Source organism: Salvelinus namaycush, unplaced genomic scaffold (genome assembly GCF_016432855.1).
Source record: "Salvelinus namaycush isolate Seneca unplaced genomic scaffold, SaNama_1.0 Scaffold41, whole genome shotgun sequence".
NCBI lineage: Eukaryota > Metazoa > Chordata > Actinopteri > Salmoniformes > Salmonidae > Salvelinus > Salvelinus namaycush.
In genome coordinates, this window is record NW_024061098.1 from 512,769 (window position 1) to 532,840 (window position 20,072).

A 20,072-nucleotide genomic window follows, 5' to 3' on the forward strand; every position below is an offset into this window, starting at 1 on the left:
CTCAGATCGATTCAGTGTCTATAAATTAATTCTGAGAGTCCTTACAAAATAATTCTAGTATCTTTTATAGCCAAGATACACCCCTCTCAACTCACATGACGAACCACAGATCTCAGGAACTTCACAAAGGGCCTTTTACTTGAGAGAGGAGTATCCCATAGCCAGATAGCATTAGCTATAAATTATCGTTCACTTTGGTCTCTAAGACCAGGTTCTAATCTCGTTCTTGGTACTTCATAGTACCAAAACATTACCTCATCCAATGGCATATATCAATTGTAAACTTTAGATACTCCCATCTCAAATACACCCCCTCTTCTCCCCACTCCTGGACAAGCTCACTGAGGGGAGTGAGCCTCTAGGTCATATACTAGGTCAAGATAAGGGCAACATCAGAGGGGACATACAATGGTTCCAGACACTGCCATACTCCTCCCCCCAATGAGAAAAGGAGGGAGTGACTGGCGTACAGACATTGTGGAGACAACTAACTGGTTCCCCATTAATCACGCCATCCCTTCACATGGTTTAGGAATAGTTACAGACACATTCCCATAAGAAGACAGTGTTCCATTCTGTCCTCCCCCCCTTCTGATATTCTGCATAGCACCACATGGTTTAACAGACACATTCACATATGAAGACAAGCCTGACCTCTCCCCTCTCTGGGCCCCAAGTGACTGAGCCCTAGCTGAGAAGGGATAACTGCAACTGCCAACCCTATACTCCAAAGGGAAACATTCTAATGCCAAGTATCTCACATAAGCATATTATGAAAATAAAACATCTTATCTATGTTACCCAACTAATTCTGATTGATCCCCAACAGTATGTGTAGAGGACTGTTTTGTGCGGTGCTCATTTTTCCTCTGATTGTGGGAGGATGATTTATAATAGAGGGACTGTGTTATGTAAGAAAAAGCAATAAGAGAACTTAAGCGAGGAGCTCAAATGGAGAGATCCCTGAGAGCTTTGATGGTTAGGTTCATGTTAAAAGGGGTCCAGACAGGTAGGGAAAAGTTCTGTGAAACAACAGGGAGACAGATAGACCGGTGTCATTTCTTCATACGAAAGCCATAAGCAGGGACGGTGAGTTTTAAATCCTTAGCACCGTTTGAAATAGTCATACGCAGTAGTGGATAATATGTTACAATCTATGTCTTATGTTATTCAGATTCATTGAGAGTTATGCTCTTTGCTCTTAAGAGGGAGATTGTCATTACCGTTATTGTACAACCATCAAAATAGAAATGTGTGTGTAGAAATTGCGTTATGTATAACCCACAACGATGCTAAAATAAACAATACTTTTATTATACGTGTGTGCAAAATATTGAAAAGAGAAATACATTTAAGTATTATCGGAATATTGAGAATATCAAAGGGTGCTCCTAAATATGTACAAAGTACTGTATTAGCCCTCTTTCTTTTCTTGGACTATTTCTTCTCTGTCAGAGCGACATGTTTGTATGAATGTATGTCTTCTTTGTTTCTCTGAGCAATAAATTAACAAGGGTACATGTACACCTCAGAGCCAGTGAGTGTGTTTTGATTCAGGTTAGACTGATAATGATGTTTCCTCTCCCGTAGGAGGACACCCGCTTGGCTGGGAGCCAATGTGGTGTTCACTTATGCTGCAAATGACTTACTTTGGATCTCTAATGAGATATCCTATAATCATATGATTTGCATTGCAATTTCATGACAAGACATTACCTACCTGAGAAGACGACAACTTACCTGGCAACTGATCTCAACATACAGTGAATGTACATTGGAAGACAAGTCATAGGAAAAGCAGATAACTCCGTTTTCTTCATTTATCCAGTTCATCCAGGACAACTATTATCTGCCTAAGGCGTCCCACACCTGGGACCTGTAACACAAGCATACAAGCATCTCTCAACCTACTACTGACCCTTACCTCGTTAAGTCACATGAACCAGCACCAGCCTGCTCCCACTCTGTCCAAGCTGGAGGTGGACCTGGGCTTTGCTCTCTTCTTTGACGCCCTCCTCTGCTTCTTCCTGCTGCTGACGGTGGTGCGCTGCGCTCAGACAGTGGCGGACCCTTATGGAGCCATCTCAACCTCCACCTATCAACAGGAACAGATCACCAATTAAGAAGAGAGCCCCACCACAAAAGAGATGCCCTCGCAAATCATGTGCTGGAGAGAGTTGACATTCTGCCACTCACCATGCTGGAGATATACAGCATGAATCCCTTAGCCTAAATGAGGGATGTCAGTTAAATTAGCAACAAACTTTGGTTTATTTGGGAGATTCAGCAAAAATAGCTAGGCCAGTGTATAGTACAAGATGATCACCATTGAAATTCGGCATGCCACCTCGGATCCTCTCCAAATACAACTGCTGCACCATCAACAGCCTCCTGACCAGTTGCATCACGGCCTGGTATGAGAATTGCTCCATCCACTACCGCAAGGCGCTCCAGCGAGTGGTTGAAGACGGCCCAGTACATCACTGGGACCGTGCTTCCATCCCATCCAGGACATCTACTCGAAACGGTGCCTGAGGAAAGCATGCAGCATCATAAAGGACCCCCCTGCTTCTCCGCACCTTAACACACATGGACTCACTCATACAGACATACCCACACATATACATTCATGCTACACACACATCACAACTGCTGCTACTGCCAGACTCTTATTATACTGCTCGATTTATACGCTTCCCTTATTCACATGTAAATATTGGACAATAAATTGTGCCTTCCTGTATTATACTTATGCTAAAATGTATTTTTCTATTCTACTGCCATCTCATTTATGTTCGTAATCTTATCTTTTATTATTTCTTATTGTTGTTGCAATGTCGACAGGTAAGCATTTCGTTGGACGATGTATACAATGTGTCACGGCTGTTGAAGGAGGCGGACCAAGTTGCAGCGTGGTGAGCATACATTTTCTCTTTATTTGATAAAAATGACGCCGAACAAAACAACAAACCCTACAAAAACAAACCGTGAAGCTACAAGCTATGTGCCCTAAACAAAAGTCAACATCCCACAAAACACAGGTGGAAAAAAGAGCTACCTAAGTATGGTTCCCAATCAGAGACAACGATAGACAGCTGTCCCTAATTGAGAACCATACCCGGCCAAAACATAGCACTAGAAAATCATAGAAACACAAAAAACTTAGAATGCCCACACCAACTCACGCCCTGACCAAACCAAAATAGAGACATAAAAAGGATCTCTAAGGTCAGGGCGTGACACAATGCTTATCCCGTAAGCCACATAAGACTAATAAAACTTGAAACTTGAATCAGATTAATTTCCACAATGGCAGCTGAGTTTAACTGTTCATTTGTATCCTTTTGTAAATACACTTTTTGCATGAACTGTACTGTATGTATTTCTCTAGTCTGTACGTTCCCTGATGAGGGATTCATGTTTAATGCGTTGACTATATAGCGTTTAATGCCAGACTACCTTATCAGATCATGCAATGTTTACTGTATCAGAAGTTGATACTCTTTTTTTTATTTTAATGAAAGATGAGAAAATCAAGCATGTGGAAGTTGTCACAATTTGAATGGAGCAAATTGAAAATATTTATAGTTGTAAACACCATTTTTTCAAATGTGTAACTGATGAGTTGTAAACATGAAAAAAAGTTATGTGTAGTTGTAATCGCATTTGCAAACTATTTGAAAGCAGTAATTGCATCTGTACACCTGCGCATGTCAATTTCGAGAGAGAGAAAAAGAGAGAGAAAAAGAGGGAGAGAGAGAGAAAAAGAGCAGGAGCTCTGGGTGGTGGGACCTGTTTCTTCAAATCAAATTTATTTATATAGCCCTTCTTACATCAGCTGATATATCAAAGTCACAGAAACCCAGCCTAAAACCCCAAACAGCAAGCAAACCCAGACAGGAAGATCACGTCAGTGACTCAACCCACTCAAGTGACGCACCCCTCCTAGGGACAGAATGGAAGAGCACTAGTAAGCCAGTGAATCAGTCCCTGTAATAGGGTTAGAGGCAGAGAATCCCAGTGGAGAGAGGGGAACCGGCCAGGCAGAGACAGTTAGGGCGGTTCGTTGCTCCAGTGCCTTTCTGTTCACCTTCACACTCCTGGGCCAGACTACACTCAATCATATGACCTACTGAAGAGATGAGTCTTCAATAAAGACTTAAAGGTTGAGACCGAGTCTGCGTCTCTCACATGGGTAGGCAGAACATTCCATAAAAATGGAGCTCTATAGGAGAAAGCCCTGCCTCCAGCTGTTTGCTTAGAAATTCTAGGGACAATTAGGAGGCCTGCGTCTTGTGACCATAGCGTATGTGTAGGTATGTACGGCAGGACCAAATCGGAAAGATAGTTAGGAGCAAGCCCATGTAATGCTTTGTAGGTTATCAAATTTGTTGGTTCTAGTCAGGATTCTAGCAGCCGTATTTAGCACTAACTGAAGTTTATTTAGTGCTTTATCCGGGTAGCCGGAAAGTAGAGCATTGCAGTAGTCTAACCTAGAAGTAACAAAAGCATGGATACATTTTTCTGCATAATTTTTGGACAGAAAATTTCAGATTTTTGCAATGTTACATAAATGGAAAAAAGCTGTCCTTGAATCAGTCTTGATATGTTCGTCGTTTCTTCTAACCAATTAGATGAGGTTTTCATAGACCAGCGTACTCTATACTGGTTGGTTGGTGACAGCTCACATGGGCCGTGTTGTCTGGAGCAACCACTTGTCAATCACAACATGCGTTACCAGTTTCCTTAGGGAGACAAGAATATTGGGTAGGATTTAGACCTTACCTGTCTCTGGTCTACACTCCTGTCCAGCTGGTTTTTGAAAGCTATTTTCCAAGTCATTGTTATTAAGAGTTTGTAATGCTAACGTAGTCGGACACTAGCTAACTACACTGAACAAAAATATAATCGCAACATGCAACAATTTTAAAGATTTTACTGAGTTACAGTTCATATAAGGAAATCATTCAATTTAAATAAATTCATTAGGCCCTAATTCTTTGGTTGTGCAAACCCACAATTTCATCAGCTGTCCGGGTGGCTGGTCTCAGACGATCCTGCAGGTGAAGAAGCCGAATGTGGAGGTCCTGGGCAGGCGTGATTACACATGGTCTTCAGTTGTGAGGCCGGTTGGACGTATGGTAGAGAAATTAACATTAAATTATCTGGCAACAGCTCTGGTGGACATTCCTGCTGTCAGCATGGCAATTGCATGCTCCCCTGTGCAGCATAATTACAAGATTATGTTATGTTTATGCACCAAATGGTTGTTTTATGAAATAGAGTAAGGTTCTTAGAACTCTCTCTCTCTTCCTTTCTGAGTTAACTGAGAGGAGTCTTTTGAAGCTTGGGCTGGCAACTGTTAAAGAGGTGGTTTCCACTCTAGCTTCCTGCAGTTAGTCAGCTAGAGATAGCTTGAGCTGACAATGACTTGGTAATAAAAACCTAAAAGCTGACATTCCATAGACAAGATGTGGTGTGTGTGACCCGAGATAGAGAGAGCCTGGAAGAGTTTAGAACAATGCCTCATTGTCTCATCATCCTGGCATCTGGGAAACTAAGCCGGGTTGGAAGGTAACAACATCCCGTGTAGATAATGTTGGGGTTCGTTTCCTTGTTCCTTGTCAATCATTGGCTCATTGGTGAAATTAGCATTTTGACAATATCTTTTATTAAATCATTCAAAAATCTTTATTAATGCAATTGCAGGCAGAAGTTGACAACAGGAACATAACGCATGTTTCCGAGTAAGTTCTGCAAAATATAAAAGGTCCCAAGTTATTTTATTAAACCCGAAGTCCAGCCCTTGTGATGTCACTGCATACGTTATTACCTTCTACTCATCAGACCAAGCCCATGCATACACAGCTATATAAACTTGCAAGAGAGATACAATAGTTCAAGCATTTTCTAAGACCTAGGCAATAAATGTCCACTCCCTAAAGTTGATTTATTGTGGAATGTCTGACTAGTCTCTTATCTCCTACACTCCCCTGCAGAGTTCTGTCACAGTCACACATTTCTCAGAGGGGTCTCTTTATAAGAGGCAGAGAGACTAGAAAACAACTATGTAACAATACTAAACCTCTATAATGAATATATATATATATATATATTGTTAATCTGTAGTCTAGGACCCTATAAATGTAAGGAGGGCGGGGTCTTATAACCCCTCCCCTTCTATTAATACAACATAAGCATAATCAATTATTATAATACATCTAACATTTTGTACAGCCCCTATCATGACCCCTAGGTGAACTCCTGACAATAACCAAGGTGGCTTATGGGAAGGTTTTAACCAGGCTGACTGAGCATTTTTAGGTCCTATATAACATCTGTTTTTCATTATCAGTTAAGCACTCTGCAACACAATTGGGAGTGTGGGGTCGACGGTTTTATTATTGCAATAATAAATCGATATTGAATAATGATGATTGTTTGAAGAAATGACAAAGTCTCTCTCACTTGAATAGAATATTCCACCACACTCCCTCAAAACTTCTGTGACAAAACTGCACATTTTAGAGTGGCCTTTTATTGTCCTCAGCACAAGGTGCACCTGTGTAATTATCATTCTGTTTAATCAGCTTTTTGATATGCCATGCCTGTTAGGTTGATGTATTATCTTGGCAAATGAGAAATGCTCACTAACAGGGATGTAAACAAACTTGTGCACAAAATTTGAGAGAAATAAGCTTTTTGTGCGTATGGGACATTTCTGGGATCTTTTATTTCAGCTCATGAAACATTGGACCATGTAACGTATACACTGGGAGTCAGATAGCAGGTGTAGATGGTGAGTTTTAATACTGAACAGATTCAAAATAACAAACAAAGGACATGTACTGAATCTGAGAGAAAAACCAATAACACCTCCTGATGACAACAGAGGGCTAAATAAATGGGAAATAATCAGGGAAGTGATGAAGTCCAGGTGTTGCAAATGATGAGGCGCAGGTGTGCGTAATGAAGGGTTACCAGGACCGGTGGTTAGTAGCCCGGCGACGTCAAGCGCCGGAGAAGACGTGACAGACCAACACTTCACGTTACGTTTATATTTTTGTTCAGTATAGTTCAAGCCACTGTCAGCAACATTAGAATAGAAAGGTATGCTAGGATAGATGCAAAATTTTTATTACCAACGTTTCGACAGCCAAGCCAAGCTGTCTTCATCAGGGTATAATCACAAACACTGCGGGATGACTCGTTTATATAGTGTAAAAAGACACGCAGGTGTCTGTAATCATGACCAAGAGTGGCCTAATATCATTGGTTAATTCTCAAATATTAAAATCGCATACAAAGAGCAGCATACAAAAAACAAATGGATAGCATACGATCATAGATTCATTTTAGACTACACAAGCTTACAAACAATTACAATGGCAAAGTCACAATAATTATTCGTCCTGCTGACAAGGGTGGGTCGGTTGTACTCATGGATAAGACAGCTTCTGTAAATGAGTGTCATAGACAGCTGCTTGACAACTCCTTTTACAAGAAACTCAGAAGTGACCCTACTTCCCAATTTCAGAACACTATCTTTACTGTCCTAGATGGGTATTTAACTTCTGGTCAGATAACCAAAAAAGAACATGACTTTTTGGCTATTCAACACCCTAAAATTGCCACTTTCTATACTTTGCCGAGATTACTCAAGAATGCTACAAAACCTCCAGGGCATTGATGCAGTAACGGCCCCTCTATCTACTTTTGTTAACATAGAATCTCTTGATCCTCTCCCTGAGAATACCTTGCTAGTTACTTTTGATGTTGAGTTGTTATACACAAATATTCCACACGAGGGCGGTATTGAAGCTATGGAACATTTTCTTCTGCAACGTGACCCTAATAAACTACCTTCCAGTGAATGCATTATAACATTGGCTGAAATAGTACTCACACACAACTATTTAATGTTTCTAAATGATTTCTTTATTCAGACGAAGGGTACTGTTATGGGATCCCCCATGGCTCCTAACTATGCTAATTTGTATGTGGGTTACATGGAGAAACAGTCTATTTTCAATCCTCTCAAAAATGTTTTCTTGCCTAACATCATTATTTGGAAACGGTATATTGATGATATTTTTGTTCTATGGAGGGGTGATGCAAAACAGCTCCAGGCATTCCATGCTTTTCTTAACTCCTGTTCTGAACATCTGAGATTTACTATGCAATCTAATACACGTCAAATCAGTTTTCTTGATCTTCTGATCTTGTGTGAAAATAATGTTCTATACACTGATCTTTACAGGAAACCTACTGATCGTAACAGTTTGTTGAGGGCTGACAGTTGTCACCCACTTCCCTTTAAAAACAGTTTGCCCTACAGCCAATTCTGTCGAATCAAAAGAATTTGCAAAAAACAATCAGATTTCGACAGAAATATGGCTGAGACGCAAAGAAAGTTCAAGGAGAGGGGGTACAAAAACGATCCGAATAATATTGCCATTGAGAAAATTCAAAAAAAGACGAGACATGACCTCGCAAAAAAGATGCATTCTTGCATTCTAACTACCCGCTATTCAAAGCGCTTAAGGGAATCGTTCACAAACATTGGCACATTCTAAAATCCGATGATAGTCTCGGTAATGTGTTTTCGGACCTTCCCTTGGTCGTATTTTCGCGGGGCAGAAATCTCAGAGACCAATTGGTACACTCTGATTTACCACCCCGATATTCCTGAACAATGTCTATTTGCGCCCCTACTGGATAGAAATTACAAGTGTAATGGCTGTGCTCAATGCAATGGCACTTATAAATGCAGATCCTTCAAACACCCACAAACAGGGAAATCAATCCCAATCAAAGGTGTTATTACGTGCTCCACTAAGGCAGTTATTTATCTTATAACTTGTCCTTGTGGTAAAAATTATGTGGGTAAAACAAAGCGCAAATTAAAAGTACGTATCTCAGAGCATCGTAGCACCATTAGGTGCAAAAACTTGACTTACCCAGTTGCGGCTCACTTTTTGGAGGCAGGCCACTCGATTTCGTCTCTGCGTTATATTGGCATCGAACATGTCACCCTCCCTAGGAGAGGGGGTGACCTTGATAATTTATTGTTAAAACGAGAGGCTGCCTGGATCTTTAACTTAAAGACCCTTGCTCCCTTCGGTCTCAACGTCGACTTTGATCTGAAGCCATTCTTGTGATTATTGTGACTTTGCCATATGCTATCCATTTATATGATCTGCTATCCATTTGTTTTTTTGTATGCTGCTCTTTGTATGCCATTTTAATATTTGAGAATTAACCAATGATATTAGGCCACTCCTGGCCATGATTACAGACACCTGTGTGTCTTTTGACACTATATAAACGAGTCATCCCGCAGTGTTTGTGATTATACCCTGATGAAGACAGCTTGGCTGTCGAAACGTTGGTAATTACATTTTTGCAGCTGAGCTCCTAGAGTGTGCGGCTCTCCTTTATTTTTCAGTTTTCTACTCCGCTAGCCAGCACCTCGCCTAAATAGGTGTGCGTTTCTTTTTCTTCTAGATGATTGGACTAGTGCCCAGATATCACTAATGCTACATGAGTAACAGAGAGGGCAGTACAGACTTACTTTTGTTTAGTATTAATTGAGGACCCAGGTGAGGAGGGACACGATCTGTTGGCCGTCAGGTCCTCTGCAGCCAGTTCCTGCACTCTCACGGACACCATGTTGTGGTAGAGTTTGAAGAAGCACTGCTCACTGTGGCCTCCAGCCTTGCCCATGGCGCGCTGCAGCACTATCAACAGTTGCTTGTCCAGGTCATCCGACAGGCCCTGCACCTTACCAAAGTAGTTTTGAATGAGGTTCATGTTGTTCGTGTCTATTGCTGCCCATACGGTACTGATTATACAAGAGGTCATTCCATGAGCACTCCAGATTCATCAGCTTGTGGTGGCCCTCCAGCAGCTTGGCTTGCTCTATCATTAATGGAGTGTCTCAGGCATTGCATAGGGAGGAGAAATATTAATACACAATACAAATATTAATTTTACTGCCCACAGCACGAAACCCAATGACCCACGAGCCATCCTGAATCGTGTGCTAGCGTTTTTCAACTGATTCCAAGTTTTAATCAATTGCCATACCACTTCCATCACCACTAAACCTTCTAGTGCCCAGTTTGCATATTTAAATCCTTCTATGGTAGGGCAAAGGGACTCCGTTTGATTAGGCCCAGGAGGATCAACTCATGTTTCCCAAGTATGGTACACATTTGCTGTATTACCACGATGGGTACCATTGTCAACATTACTTTCCTTGCCTTACTTAACCCAAATCTAATCAGGGCACATGTTATTGTCAGTATCATGGCTAGGCCTGTAACGATTCCATGGCCATGTCTGTTCTTGTAGGCCAATCTACTTCATATTATTATTTGTAAAATTTCACAAAGACAATTATTTACCCTCAGGCCGATGACCGAATCTTGGTTTTCATTAGTCTCGCCTTCAAATCTCGAGTAGTTTGACGCCATTCTCTTGAATTTGGATCGAGCTAGTCTTCTTAACTCTGTAGGGGTCTTCTAGCAGAGAGTTATAGTTTTCTTAGTTGTCAAGTCTCAGCTGTTCAGTCACAATGGTTTTTTATCAACCAAAGGTCTCTATGTTTTTCGTCTAATCCCTCCTTCTAATGATGTCTCACTTTAAGCCAGACCCCGTACCGGTTTGTGGTTTTCCGGTTGTTCTGTTTATACTGCATGTTCGTCTCGGTTTCTCAGTAATCTCTGTTGCTGTCGTACCAATATGGTTTCCTGACTGACAGTGTCATTTTTTAGTGATGATACAGGCGGGTGTTTATGGACCCGTTCATACACCATACTCCAAATCACTAAGCCTTTTAACAGTTTCCCCATTATTTTTATCAGGGTTCTCATTACCCATAAGATGCACTTTAATAGCTTAAGGGCTGCCCAGGCTATCCCTTTCCAGAATTTTTACAGTACTTTATCTACTGGTAGTCCCATTTTCTTGGCCCACCCTATTGCTAACATCAGAGCCAGAAATATTAGGATGGCTATGGCTATTCATAGACCCATCCAAAATTTAGCTTTAACTGTATACCACCACTTAGTCACCTTTTTTTAATCTCTATTCCTATTACTTCTGTAACCGCTGTAACTGGGTTAACTACTACTTTATTCTACATGGTCTCTAGACCTGTGGTAAAACTTCCCCATCCTGCCCCATACCAGTCTCCACTAGCATGGTCCGACTTGAGGTTCTCATCTAAATACCAGTAGGTATTATCTCCAACTTCTTTCTCTTCCAAGATGTTACAGTAGTTATTTTGGCTAGCCTCAAAGAGTAATTTTAGCATCCTTGTAGTCAAATTACAACGTCTTTGTCTAGATGAGTTACTTGGTATTCTACTGCAGTCCCAGTCTGATGTCCTATTCATCAACCAAGACCCTTCGTAACACCACTGATGCTATTTATCCCCTCCTGTTAGGAGGTGGATGTAGTCAGCACAAGGAGCGTAGAGGGTCGTAGTCTCAGTATGTCTCGTTCAGAAATCAGAAGTCAAAAGATACACTTGTTCTAGAGTATGAAAGTCAGATATGACCTTTTAGGTTGATGGTAGTTTGAAGTATCACGAGTTCAGTGATAAGTCAAGTAGCACTACCATGCCTTCTCTTGGGAAGGCATGCTTCTTATATACTCTCTTCAGGACCCAGTCAACCCTCGCTGCTATCTGCACACATTTACATTTATTCGACGCACATTTCACTGCTTCCTTCCAGTTTCAGTTCTTTCAGTAGCTGCAACCACTCTGCGTCTCGAGGATCTGGTGTTGCACTTCCTTCTCCTTGTTTGGGCACAATGTCTGTTAGTTCCTCATACCATGGCCTTACTGCCCACGGAGGAGGGGGTGTAGATTGAGACTCTGGGGGAGAATCTTACATCAGGTCCTTTTTTAGTGCTTCCGTCACAGTCTTAAAGCATGTTTAGACATGGACCTCATCAAGCTAGTTTTATCAGTGACAGCACCAGTAGAGACAGACAATGTACTGGAGGAGTTTGCTGATGTTTTTACAGGAATAGGATTATTCCCAGGAGAATGTACCATTCACCTTGACCCAGACGCAACCCCTGTGGTCTACCCACCGAGAAAGATTCCCCTTGCTCTCCGTGCCCGTCTGAAGAAAGAGTTGGAGAGCATGGAGCAATCTGACATAGTCACCAAGGTTACAGAACCGACTGACTGGGTAAACACCTTAGTGGTGGTGGAGAAACCACGCACAGGCAAGCTCAGAGTATGTCTCGACCCAAGAGACTTGAACAAGGCTATCAAACGCCCCCATTATCCTTTACCGACGCTAGATGGCATCACACACAAGCTAGCGGGAGCACACTACTTCAGTGTCATGGACACTAGATCAGGCTACTGGGCTATCAAGCTCACAGAAGAGTCATCTAAGCTCACAACATTCAACACACCATTTGGACGCTACAGGTTCCATCGCCTGCCTTTTGGGATTATCTCAGCCCAAGACGAGTTTCAGCGAAAGATCGACGAAGTGTACGAAGGCCTTGACGGAGTTGTGGCAATTGTGGACGACATCCTTGTCTATGGTCGAACCAAAGAGGAGCACGACCGAAACCTCCATGCGATGCTGCAAAGGTCCCGCGAGAGAGGAGTCCGGCTCAACCCCGAGAAGAGCACAGTCGGTGCTACAGAGGTCAGCTACTTCGGACTTCTTACAGGCGAACCGGGGACACCATGCGTAATGCTGGTGCCATGTAAGCCGGCCCGAGGAGACGCACTGGAGACCAGACGCGTTGAGCCGGCTTCATGGCACCTGGCTCAATACTCAATCTAGCCCTGCCAGTGCGGGGAGGTGGAATAACCCGCACCGGGCTATGCACACGTACAGGAGACACTGTGCGCTCTACCGCATAACACGGTGTCTGCCCGTACTCTCGCTCTCCGCGGTAAGATCGGGAAGTGGGCGCAGGTCTCCTACCTGCCTTCGCCACACTACCCTTTAGCCCCCCCCCAATACATTTTTGGGCTTGACTAACAGGCTTCCTACCGCGTCGTCGTGCTGCCTCCATTCGCCGGTATCCCTCCTCACACTGCCCCAGAGAATCCCAGGCGGGCTCCGGCACTCTCCTTGGGTCGATCGCCCACCTGTCGATCTTCTCCCAGGTTGTATAGCCCAGATCCTTCTCCTGTTTCCGTGCTGCCTCCTCATACCGCCACCTCTCGGCTTTAGCTGCCTCCAGCTCTTCACGAGGGCGGCGATATTCTCCAGGTTGTGCCCATGGACCTTTACCGTCCAATATTTCCTCCCATGTCCATGAATCCTGCGATCGCTGCTGCTGCTTTTTCCCACGCCGCTTGGTCCTTGGTTGGTGGGTGATTCTGTAACGGTTGCTTTCCTCCTCTTCGTCTGAAGAGGAGGAGTAGGGATCGGACCAAAACGCAGCGGTTGATGAATACATGAAGATTTATTAAAGCAAAGACGAACACGAAAAACAATTGGAAAATTACAAAACAAAAACCGACGTAGACCGACCTGAACATATGAACTTACATAAACACGAAGAACGCACGAACAGGTACAGACTAGCACAAACGATACAGTCCCGTGTGGTAACAAACACTGACACGGAAGACAATCACCCACAAACAAACAGTGAGAACAGTCTACCTAAATATGGTTCTCAATCAGAGGAAACGTCAAACACCTGCCCCTAATTGAGAACCATATCAGGCAACACATTTAACCCAACATAGAAACACATAACATAGACTACCCACCCAGCTCACGTCCTGACCAACTAAACAAAGTTAAACAAAGGAAAATAAGGTCAGGAACGTGACAATATGATTCATCAAGCCCTTCTCTGCCAAGGCAGAGTTAGAGGAAGATGTACGCATTTCACCTGTTCCACTCAGCGCATGTGATAAATACATTGATTCGATTTTCTGATAGAATATATTTGTTGCCATCTTGAGGCCTTTTCTACCTCTTTCAGGGCCGTGCCAATTAAATAAATACGTGAATGTCATGCAACTTCAGACCGTCTAACACCAATATAGCTTTTGTTGAGCAAGCAAATATCGCCATCAAGTTGACATACATCAATTCACTTTTATTCATTTACATTATTTCTACTATAATACACTGCCCAAAAAAATAAAGGGAACACTTAAACAACACAATGTAACTCCAAGTCAATCACACTTCTGTGAAATCAAACTGTCCACTTAGGAAGCAACACTGATTGACAATAAATTTCACATGCTGTTGTGCAAATGGAAAAGACAAAAGGTGGAAATTATAGGCAATTAGCAAGACACCCCCAATAAAGGAGTGGTTCTGCAGGTGGTGACCACAGACCACTTCTCAGTTCCTATGCTTCCTGGCTGATGTTTTGGTCACTTTTGAATGCTGGCGGTGCTTTCACTCTAGTGGTAGCATGAGACGGAGTCTACAACCCACACAAGTGGCTCAGGTAGTGCAGCTCATCCAGGATGGCACATCAATGCGAGCTGTGGCAAGAAGGTTTGGGTAGCCTAGTGGGGCGGCAGGGTAGCCTAGTGGTTAGAGCGTTGGACTAGTAACCGAAAGGTTGCAAGTTCAAATCCCCAAGCTGACAAGGTACAAATCTGTCGTTCTGCCCCTGAACAGGCAGTTAACCCACTGTTCCTAGGCTGTCATTGAAAATAAGAATTTGTTCTTAACTGACTTGCCTAGTTAAATAAAATAAAATAAAAAATAAAAAAATAAAAAAATGCAATACCATGTGTGGATATCATAAGGTGAATGCACCAATTTGTAAGTCGCTCTGGATAAGAGCGTCTGCTAAATGACTTAAATGTAAATGTAAGGTTTGCTGTGTCTGTCAGCGTAGTGTCCAGAGCATGGAGGCGCTACCAGGAGACAGGCCAGTACATCAGGAGACGTGGAGGAGGCCGTAGGAGGGCAACAACCCAGCAGCAGGACCGCTACCTCCGCCTTTGTGCAAGGAGGAGCAGGTGGAGCACTGCCAGAGCCCTGCAAAATGACCTCCAGCAGGCCACAAATGTGCATGTGTCTGCTCAAACGGTCAGAAACAGACTCCATGAGGGTGGTATGAGGGCCCGACGTCCACAGGTGGGGGTTGTGCTTACAGCCCAACACCGTGCAGGACGTTTGGCATTTGCCAGAGAACACCAAGATTGCCAAATTCGCCACTGGCGCCCTGTGCTCTTCACAGATGAAAGCAGGTTCACACTGAGCACATGTGACAGACGTGACAGAGTCTGGAGACGCCGTGGAGAACGTTCTGCTGCCTGCAACATCCTCCAGCATGACCGGTTTGGCGGTGGGTCAGTCATGGTGTGGCATTTCTTTGGGGGGCCGCACAGCCCTCCATGTGCTCGCCAGAGGTAGCCTGACTGCCATTAGGTACCGAGATGAGATCCTCAGACCCCTTGTGAGACCATATGCTGGTGCGGTTGGCCCTGGGTTCCTCCTAATGCAAGACAATGCTAGACCTCATGTGGCTGGAGTGTGTCAGCAGTTCCTGCAAAAGGAAGGCATTGATGCTATGGACTGGCCCGCCCATTCCCCAGACCTGAATCCAATTGAGCACATCTGGGACATCATGTCTCGCTCCATCCACCAACGCCACGTTGCACCACAGACTGTCCAGGAGTTGGCGGATGCTTTAGTCCAGGTCTGGGAGGAGATCCCTCAGGAGACCATCCGCCACCTCATCAGGAGCATGCCCAGGCGTTGTAGGGAGGTCATACAGGCACGTGGAGGCCACACACACTACTGAGCCTCATTTTGACTTGTTTTAAGGACATTACATCAAAGTTGGATCAGCCTGTAGTGTGGTTTTCCACTTTAATTTTGAGTATGACTCCAAATCCAGACCTCCATGGGTTGATATATTTGATTTCCATTGATCATTTTTGTGTGATTTTGTTGTCAGCACATTCAACTATGTAAAAAAAAGTATTTAATAAGAATATTTCATTCATTCAGATCTAGGATGTGTTATTTTAGTGTTCCCTTTATTTTTTTGAGCAGTGTATAAAGCTCCATAATGAATATCTTAATACTGCACTATGGATACCATTATATACCCTTATAGAAGTCATAAAATGACTAAGCCTAGTTCATACCCTTCGTGTGCAACACAAGAACGCTTCACAAAATGCTGATCCTGCGTTCTTGTGTAGAGTGTTTTTTGTGTAGCTGCTTGTAGTTATTTCTTGTGTACGTATGTAGGGTATCAACTACGCTTTAGTCCCATGTCATCAAATGAATACCTAAATTAAAATGAACAATTATGAAAGATACAATATTAATCAAAATCTGCAATACAAATGTTTTATTAAAACATCCATTAAAAAGTATGTAAGTGATTGAAAAATAAAATACATAGTTCCTCAAAGCCCAAAAAGTTTAGCACCACTTTCCTAATCGGAGGAGTAGAAGCTGCTGTCGGCCTACCCTCCTTGTAATTCTTTAATTTAGGCTAAATATCTACATCAAATGTAGAGGCTGCAATGGACGTGGATCAATGATTACAATAGGGAGATGGCATCAGATGTACAGCACATCTAGTCAATTGGTTGGGCTTCTTAGCTTATCTTCCTAATCACAGGAGAAGCTGTAGATGTCGGAATGACATTTAGAAGCTCACATTCCTAGTTACAGGAGTGGGAGCTAATAAGGGATCAAAAGACTCAGATGGAATTTTGGTGTTGAGTAGCCTATAGTGGATCTTCCTTAAGGAGTATAAACTAATGGTAAGCTAGTCCACTGACAGCCTGGATCAAATAGAGCAGCATTAGGGGACTCAAAATGAAAACAGAAATGAACAACAAAAATAGAAATGTTGTATTGAGGCCAGTTGTGGTGTTCTCCTCAGATGTAGCCTGGCAAAAGCAACTGACATGGGCTGCACGTCATCCAGGCTATCCATCAGAGGACCCAGAGGACTTGCAGGTGACCAAGCGTTTCCAGGCCTTCTGGACTCCCCAGAAGAAGCCCCGGATGCCTTTCCTCATCTTGGATAATTTAACTGGCAAGAAGATGAAAATATGTAAGAATTTCAGATGGACAATTGTCTGATAAAACAATAATTTATTACTTCTTTATTCTTCTTTATATATAATTGTCCCATAAGAACATTTCCCCCCAGGAACACTCACTCATAGGTGGAGAATCCACAGCAATGTACATCTCTGGCTGGTCTGTAGTGTCTTTAAGGACAATGCTCATCTTGGACTGTGATCAGAATTCAAAGATGCACAATTAAACATCAATTTCACTTCCTTTACATATTCCTATAATTATACAACTATATTTACTGGTGCCGATATCAAAAAGCACAACCAATGACCATTCAAGAGTAATCTGAGCTTGTCTTACCTTTCTGCCGGTGGCATAATGCACCCCCTCAGATTCCGCATCCTCCACATCATCACTGCATGAGTCTTCAAGGTCTGAGGTCTCGCGGTCATATGGGTTGGGCACTGAGGGTTTCAAGATGGCCAGTAGCTTGTGGGAAACAATGTCAGAGACAATGGAAAGCATCTCCTGATCCTCAAATAAATCGTCAATTTTCAAGGAGCGTTTCAAACGCTTGACCTTCCCAAGGTCAGTGTAGATGGCATCTGCCAGCTTCGATGTCATCTTAGAATTGAAACTTTTTTGCTGGCTTCCCATTTCCTCAATCAGATATTTGGCCACCTCATCATCGAACAATCGGATCAGCTCAGTCACCAGATCACTGATCTGAATGCGCTGATGTTTGTTGGTCCTTTTTGGCATACGGCATATCTTCTTGACAAGCTTCATCAGGACTTCTTCTAATATAAGCTCCCTAATGAAGCTGGTGGAACCGGATGTCACTTGATCCACAGTGGACCACTCCGGCTGTTCAATCTCAGTCTTGATGCTGCTCTGCTCAGCTTTCTTATTCAAAGATTGACGGGTTGTCATTTCATTAAACAAGGCTGTCAATTCTTTCAAGTTGAGTGTAGATTCCAGTGTTTTGGTGTCTTGAAGTTTGGATGGTGCATCCATAATTCCGTTCGTGACAAGACAGACAATGTCCTTGTGCAGCTTGGGTGCCTTGTGGCACAGTATCTTCTGTAGGGCTTCCTCTGTGCCATAGCGTTGCATCAACTTTCTATGCACAGACAGCACCAACTGAAAGATGTCTGTTGCCTTCAGGCAGACATTTGCTTCCCTCCACCTGTTAGTCACCCTCACCCACAGAGCACTGGACAGCTTGTTGGTCACATCCTCAACTAGGGTCCAGCTGGCCAGTTTATCCTGGGTCCGAGGAACAATCAGAGCGCGCAGCCGGACAATGATATCCATCACCGCCTCTACGTGAACAATAATATACACCGGTTGGGATGCCTTCACCTCAGCCGAGCCACATCGGCTCTTAACCGTGACCTTGTCCTGGTCTGTCCTTAGGCAGATGTCTGAGGAGAGCGGCCGGACAGAGACTTTGGGTACGATTGAACCCAGACGGTTGACTTCCCTGGTGACTGCACTCGCAATGGCTGTTGTCATCTCCCCACTGCCGCGCCTCAAAGCTCGCCTCAGAGCATCAGGAGAGCCCACGTGCTCCTCCAGCTCTCTGCAGAGGGCACTTACAATCCTTGCACTTGAGGGGCGGGAGTACGGCGTCTTGAGATCCTTGGTCATTTCCAATGCTGAGGTAACGTCTGGGGAATCGGACATGTCCCGAAGGACAGAAACCACCATGTCCATTGCCACATCAGAGAGAGTGGTGGTTGGGGATGACACAGGTGATGCAAAGTCCTCTGAGTGAAGCTCATACCCATGAAGCAGCTTGGTGATCAGGTCTACAACCACCTCTGGTGTGGAATGTAGACTGGGAGAGTCGTTGTCGGAGTTCTCAATCATACAGGATTCAATTTCACTCAAAGCCGTTCTGACCATGATGTTTGTCTCAGAGTCATCGGGTACATGGTTCTCTTTGAGAGGTTTGATACCTGCCTCACACAGCTCTTTCACATGGATGTTCTCGGAAGACATCACTGCTTCTTGAATAGTAGGTGGTTGATTGGCTATGGTTGTAGCCATGATTGTCCTTACCATCAGAGGACAAAGCTTCGCAACCAGTTCATACTGTGGCTTAAAGCTCTCAGAGCGGCTGTCGTTCATGGGTAACTCAGGGATGTCAAGGCCCTGAAATAGCATCTTCCGTATCAGTTTGCCCACTACACCCTCCAGTAGGCAATTAGTAGGGCTCGTGGTCTCATTCCCTCTGCCACTGGTGCTGGAAGGTAACTCTTGCTTCTTGTGAAGGCCGTGAATGGCCTCACTTTGCGCAATACAACCTTCAACAGGCAACTCCTCCACTGCAATCGTGTGCACAACCACATTGACATTGTTGGTGTGGGGTCCAATCAAAAGGTTCTTATAGGTTGGGTCTGTGACATATTGTAAAACACCCCCGTCTGTCTTTAAGTTCTGAGCTTTATCTCCAAATGTCCTATCCAGGAGACACAATACTGACTCAGATAGTGGGTCAGTGAACTCCTGGAGCTCTAGGCTGCTCTCAACTTCGAAGGGGCTGAGGCTGCAGCTGATCTGGGAGCTGTAATAAGAAGCCTGCAGCTCTCTCTTAGACTCCAATGTGTCATGCAGCTTTGGATATAAGGCATCTGCAATGGAGTCTGTGAGCCGCTCATCCAAATTAACAGAGAAAATATTATTCAGGCTTTTGTTGGAAGCCTCCTCTTTGGTTTTCCTCAGGATGTCCCGCACAGCTTCCCTTGGGGCAGAACCAGAAGTGCAAACATGTCCATTGGATGGTGTCTGGGTGCCAGTAAGGGATTCCTTGATCAAGAAACTCTGGAGTTCGGTGGCCACTTCCTTAGACATCTCCCTTCTGATCTTCAGAACAGCAGGTGTCAGTGTAGCTTTCTCTGAGGTCAAAGGTGTCAGAACTCTGGTCAAAGTTGAGGGGCATCTGAGATGATCACCCAGACCCTCTAAGTCATCAGAGCAGGACACCTTGGCAACTTGAAATAAAACCGAACTAATAAGGTTCTGAGCCACAGCAGATGATTTTGC